The following is a 6,619-nucleotide window of genomic DNA, read 5'->3' as shown; positions in this document are numbered from 1 at the left end:
CTTTGGGAGCGCTGGTGAAATCTGTTCAATGTCGTAGTAACACACAAGCCTCCATGGACGGGCGGGTAGGGACTGTGCATTAGGTACATTGACGGCAATCAGACCCAGGTCTCCTGCGTAGAAGGCAGACATTCTACAAGTGAACCTGCACTGCTGCATCAGCAGGGATTATAGCACAGCCAAGCCCAGCCCTCTCCCTGGCTCGAAGAAGAAGTCATCATCCACTGTGCAGCCAGGCCTGCTTTATTTGCATGCTCACCCACTCCTCCCCCTGCTTGTTTGTTTAGGCTCTTTTACATCTCCAAAGCAATCCCACTGGGGAAATGGGTTGTTATGGGAAGGAGGCAGGATTCGTGTGGGGTGTGTTTTGAGTCAATCTCTTTGGAGATATAAAAGAGATGAAACCATGGAGCGAACAGAAGGAAGATGAATGCCAAGTCACACGGAGATCCCCAGGGAACAGAAAACAAGCAAAGAGACAAGACCCTTCGTCCAGAGCTGACCCAAAGACAAAATCTTCTCCTAGAGCTCATGCCCTGGATTCCACTTCTAGTCCCCCAAACTCTGAGAAAGTAAATCTGTTTGTTAAACCCATTCATTGTGGTATTTCTGTTATAGCAGCGCTAGGTAACTAAGACATGTAATATCGTATCATTTTCTCTATCAGTATTTGTCCTGCTTTTAACAATGTACTCAATGTACAAATGCCTTTCACTGTCTCATACATATTTGGTTGTTTTACAGTGGGCTTGTTCAAATCAGGATTCAAACAAGGCCCACAAATTGAATTTATGTGAGAAGTCTCTGAAGAATCTTTAAATCTATAGAGTTTACCACATTCTGAAGTCTGCTGGCTGCAATTTGGTATGATTTTCTGAGCCTTTATTTCCTTTAAAATGATATGAATAATAAACTCACTGGCATGGAGTTGATGCTGACTCGTAGCTGCCCTGTGGGGCAGGGTAGAACTGCCCCTGTAGGTTTCTGAGACTCTAACTGTTCATGAGAACAGAAAGCTTCATCTTTCTCCCAAGGGGCAGCTGTGGATTCGAACTGTTTACCTTGCAGTCAGCAGCCCAGCATGTAATCACGACAGCACTAGGGCTCCTGGGGATGGGGCCATGAATCTAAGTCCCTTGAGCTTGTTTCAGTTCTGACTCACAGCAACCCCACTGGTGACAGAGAAGAACTGAGCTCCGGAGTTTTCTGGCTGGACTCGTCATGGAAGCACATGTCCAGGGCTTTCTTCCCAGTGCTGCTGGGTGGGTTTGAGCCGCAACCTTCCACTGTAGCCAAGGACAAACTGCTTGATCTAGTCAGACCGAGAGGCCTGCTATGGTGGCAAGAATCCTGCTGAGTGTTCCTGCATCCCGTCAAGGGGCAGACAATGCCTGGTGTCTCTCTTATAAAGTCCAGACGGTTGAGTGATGAAGGAGACAGAAGATATGGGTGCTATGGCAAACTGTGGTGAAGGACCTAGATGGTGGGGAGATTCGCGGAGCAAACAATGAATGCGGGCAGGGAGCATTGGAGCTGATTGTGGTGATGTATATACACTCTTTTATAAACGCGATTTAACTATGGAAGCATGTGATATGTGAATCTTATGTGAAGAAAACTACTAAAACAAAAACAAGAAAGAACCCAGACTTGACCAATGGTTACGGGGGGTGGGGGGGGGGGGGGGTGTTGTTTAGGGGCAGTGAGTGTATTTTAATGGTGGTGGAATGATTTGAAGAAGGGCATCAGTAATGGTTGGACAACAAGAAGAGGATGATCAATGGCACTGAATTATACATGCAGAAGTTGTCGAACTGGAGAATGTTTTGCTATGTATGTTTTGGCCATAATGAAAATGATAATTACACAAATAACAATGAATACAAAGAAGAAGAAAATGTTCTAAAATTGATTATGGTAATGATTGTATGGTTCTTCTTGATTATTGAATTGTATGACATGTGGAAGAAATGCCAATAAAACTGTTTAAAAAAAAAAAGAAATTAAATGCTGCCCAGTTCTCAGATAGCATAGCGTTTGGGTCTTAAAGGCTTGTTTCCAAACAGGCAGCCATCTAAGTGAGACCTCAACTACGTCCACATGGAAGAAGCACACCAGCATCCGTGACCGAAGGACTGTACATTATGTAATCCAAATCTGAAGGAAGGAATGGTATCAGAGCTTAAATTGTGAGATTCTGGTTTGCAGAAAGCAACGGATGGCAGTGGAACCCCAAAATACATTTTCAGGATCCACACAGGAAATAATCCTCATAATTGAGGGGTGGGAATAGCCTGGTTACCAGGCAGAGAGTGTGGGAGACGTCACTGGAATAGGCAACAGTGATAAGTCTGACTTGAACTGTTAAAGCTTTTTGTCACTTGATCTTTGGGTTTGTTCTGGTTTGTAGTATTTTCTGGGGTGGTTTTCCACCGTTTCCTTTAATAATGGGGTTTATCTCTGCTGCATTCTGCCATTGGGGGTAGTAGCCCTTGTGAATCTTTGCTATGTGTTTCCTATGCTTTTCGGGATATGAAACCCAGGAGTGGAGAACTGATAGAGAGGACAGCCAGGCGTGTCACTGGGAGGGACAGTGGGGGGAGACAAGGGGGTGTTGATATCAAGGAGTTCAAGAAAGAAGAAAATGTTTTGACACTGATTTTGGTAGCAATTGGACACTAGCACTTGATAGGATTGACCTGTGGAATTGCACGCTGTCTGGATTCGCTCCTGGTGAAAAGGTTCGGGGGAGGGGAGATTGATGAGTGGTTGCCAAGTTGTCGGCCTTGTCCATCACGGCATGTTGCCTTCCGTGTTCTAACTAACGGCTTTCGCAGCCACGGAAGGCCGTTACTGACATCCACCATTTCAACTTCAAAACCTGCTCTTGACCCGTATGTGTCAAAGTAGAGCCGTACCACCCCAGTCGCAGAAGAAGGGATTAGGAAACCGTGATTGTTCTAACTCTGTCCTTCCTTCTACATTTTTGGGCTGCAATTCTTTTATAGAGACTAGCCTTCCTTCATCAACTTCTCGCTCAACGTTCTGAAGGACAGCCCAGACAAGAGAAGTAAGATCAACAACTTGCTTTATTCTGTGGCATTTGCCAGTTTCCAGAATGATGAGACAGTGCCAACTCAAACAGATTTTGCAAGAGAATGAACTCCTCGTTCTGAAAACTGTCAAACAGAGGGGCTACGGAAGTCATTTATCTTTGATGTGTTTAAATTTGCCACTTTTTTAGTGCTCAAATCACATCATTAGCCAGTGGTGTTAACAGGGTAGCCTGAGAGCCTGCAGATTGTCAACTTAACCCCAGTACAATGAGATGTTCTAGAGCCCCACCTTGCACATACACAGCCCCAGCAGTGGCATCTGTCCCATTACTTCCGGGTAGAAGTAAGAGGATTTCATAGTCACATGTGGGAGACTCTACAGGGACTCTTTCGGTCACTGCTTCCCCAGTGCCCATCCTGAGGGAGACAAGGTAGAGAATTCTGCCTTGAGATGCATCCCTGTTCTGCCATTAGAAACTGTTTTAATCTTCCTTCCTTCCATTCTTTTTTTTTTGCTTTTTCAAAATGAAAACATCTTCATTTTTTGTCTTTTTATAAAATACATGAACGTCCTCCAGGAACATAACCCTTAGACCCAAAACAACATCAGGTCAATGGAGACATTAAAGTCGTCCCTGACTTCGTTTTACTTAGAAGCACAGTCAATGTCCGCGGAGGCGAGTCAAGAACTCAAATGCCGCATTGCGCTGGGCAGACTGCTGCTGAAAACTCTGTAACGTGTTAGAAAGCAGAGGTGTCACTTTGAGGACCACGTGGGCCGCATCCGAGCCACGGTGTGTCCATGTGAAAGCGGGAGGGGGCGTGGGGACAGTGAGAAGGCCAGAGAAGCACTGATTTACTTGAAGTCCGCTGGAGGCGAGAATAGAGAATGTGCCGTGGACTGCCAGAAAAACAAACATGTTTGTCTGGGAAGAGAGACACCCGGGCTGCTCCCTATGCGCGAAGTTGAAGAGCCTTTGTCTCGTGTACTTTGGATGTGCTATCAGGAGGGACCCGTTCCTGGGAAAGGGGACAGTGCTGAAGAAAACAGAGCCGGCGAAAAGAGGAGGGCCTTCGATGAGATGGGTTGACCCCGCAGCGGCAGCAATGGGTTCAAAACCAGCAAGGATGGTGGGGTGGTGCTGGTCTGGCAGTGTTGCAGCCTGGGATACAGAGGGTCTATGAGTTAGAACGGACTCCAGCGCTCCTGACAACAACTCCTGGCGTGTGGACTATGGGGCTCTGGGGCCTGAGCTCAGGACCTGAGCGGTGCAGATCTGGAGGGTTGAACATGGAGACGATGAAAGGCTGCAGAAGCCCTGCTTCTAGGAAGTGAAAGCACATGGGGTTCTGCAGCTACTCTGACGAGAGCTCTGCTCTGAGTACGCTGGGTCCCTCCAGGCAGAAGTGCTGCTTTCAGTCTGTATGGGCCAACCCACATAACCTCATTGGTTCCTTGGGAGTTTCTTACCTCGGTGGCATTACGCTTAGGGCCTCAGATGAGACCAGGTCACAGACCTCTTCCAGATTCGCCAGGAGCTTAGAGCGAGCTCTGTAATCCCCAGGAACCGTTGTTAGAGGGTGGCTCCTGCATGCTCTCCTTGGCAGGGATGACCAGGTGACCTGCTCCCATAAAAGACTACAAGCTAACAAGTACAACGTGACTCCCCAGAGGGGGTACCATCAGCACCGTAGGTATAGAAGAAGAGCCACTTGTCTCACACTATATGGGTTGAGTTACAGACAGTCAGGGTGGTGGGGGTGGGGGGTGGGTAACCAAACCCATGGATGTACATGTCATTCCATCACAAAGGAGAAAGGGTGGGGGGAGATGATGGCACTGGGGGAGCAGGGCACTAACTCACCCAGGGGGAGAGTATTGGTTATGGCCCCACAGAATTGGGAGTGCGCATACAGACCCACTGTGATGCACCAAACCTTGAGAGCAAGGTAACCACATGAACAATGCATGAACATAGTGGGCTACAGGGCCAGCCCCAGTCAGAGTCAAACTGACCCCTCCCTAGAAGTATGTGCTACAGAGGACAGCACGAAACCTGCAGGCTGGGGAGTGTATTAGTCTGGGTACTTTAGAGAAACAAATCCACAGCAACTCATGTATAAGAGAGAGTGTTATGTAAAGAAAAGGTGCATCACGAAAACATCCCAACCCAATGCTGCCCAAGCCCACAAGTCCAACATTAACCCATTAACCCAACACCAGTCCACAAAGTCCTCCACCTCACAAAACAGAGGCAATGATGCCGACTGCAGGAGGAAAGCTGAGTCAGCGAATGCATAAGCATCTCAGCACTAGCAGGGGTCTCCACACAGCTGCTCCAGCGCCCAGGGCTGCATCGGGATAGGTCCATGTGGCTTCTCCTTGGGGATGTCTTGTAGGAAGTCAATCTTGCAAGCTGAAGCAGGGAACTGCTAAGGCAGCTACACCCTGGTGCGACCATCACAAAGCAGAAGACCCAAGAACTAGAAAGGCGAGGCTCACCACCCATTTATCCCTCCACCTTTCAATTAGCCCCACATGTGATTATCGGCCAGGTTGGCACAATTAACTAACTCAGGGAGAGAGACCGCCTGCCACACCCACATGGAAGCAAACCAAGAAGGAAAAGGAGAGGGCGAGGGACTAGACCCCATATCGGCACACCTGAGGACGACGTCCCTGCACGGAGCTGCTAAGGCACAGAGAGGACTGTAGAGCTGACAACAGCTCGAGATGTGATGACCCCTCACTGGAGCCTACTGCAACAGAGGACGGTACTGGGGACACACGGCGGGCAGTGAGTCCAGTCTGAACGCCCCACAGCAGGGTGAATCAACAAGGGAACATAATAGATCAGCAATAGGAGCAAAGCCAAGCCACAATGCCCCTGAGGAGCCCCCCAAATAGACTTTGGTTAGGAGGGGAAGTTTCTGGACCCCCCCAGGACCAGTGGGGAGATAGTCATAGAGGTCAGCAGACGGATCTGGAGGAATTATCTATCCTTTTTGGGGGGTGGGGGTGGGGGTGGTTGCTAATTTTTTTTCTTTTCCTTTTCCCCCTCTTTTTATTCATTTTTGTCTTCTTTTTGTATTGTCTACGTTATGGTGGGTTTGTGTACCTATATAAGACATGCTTGGGAAGTAAGCGTAAGGGGAAAGCAACAGGACTGATGGCTTCAGAAGGACTTAGGGGGAGGCAGAGGTGGGGGAAGGGAGCGGTGAGCAAACAAGGCCGTAGACAGGGGAGCAACTAGGGAATGAAAGTCAACAACGAGGAGGATGTAGAGATCCTGGGGTGTTGAAGCTGAGAGGAATTACTAAGAGGCAGAAGAAGGGCGAGCGTGATGGTGGCAAAGGAGGAAGGAAAGTTCTAGGAAGCAAAGTGATGGGCAGACGTATAAGCATAGGTGTGCCCTTATGTAAATGTAGTGATTCATAAAAATAGAGGTGTTGGCTCGCCTCACGGAATGGAGCTGCCGGGCAGGCGCGTAGAGGCCATGCCGCCTGGGCCCGGGCCTGCTGCCCTTCACGTCCCAGCTGCTGAGACTGGCCATCACACAGGG

The sequence above is a fragment of the Echinops telfairi genome, unplaced genomic scaffold (assembly GCF_000313985.2).
Source record: "Echinops telfairi isolate 266 unplaced genomic scaffold, ASM31398v2 ScPeMD7_7424;HRSCAF=8462, whole genome shotgun sequence".
In the NCBI taxonomy this organism is placed as follows: Eukaryota; Metazoa; Chordata; class Mammalia; order Afrosoricida; family Tenrecidae; genus Echinops; species Echinops telfairi.
This window is presented reverse-complemented; position numbering follows the sequence as displayed.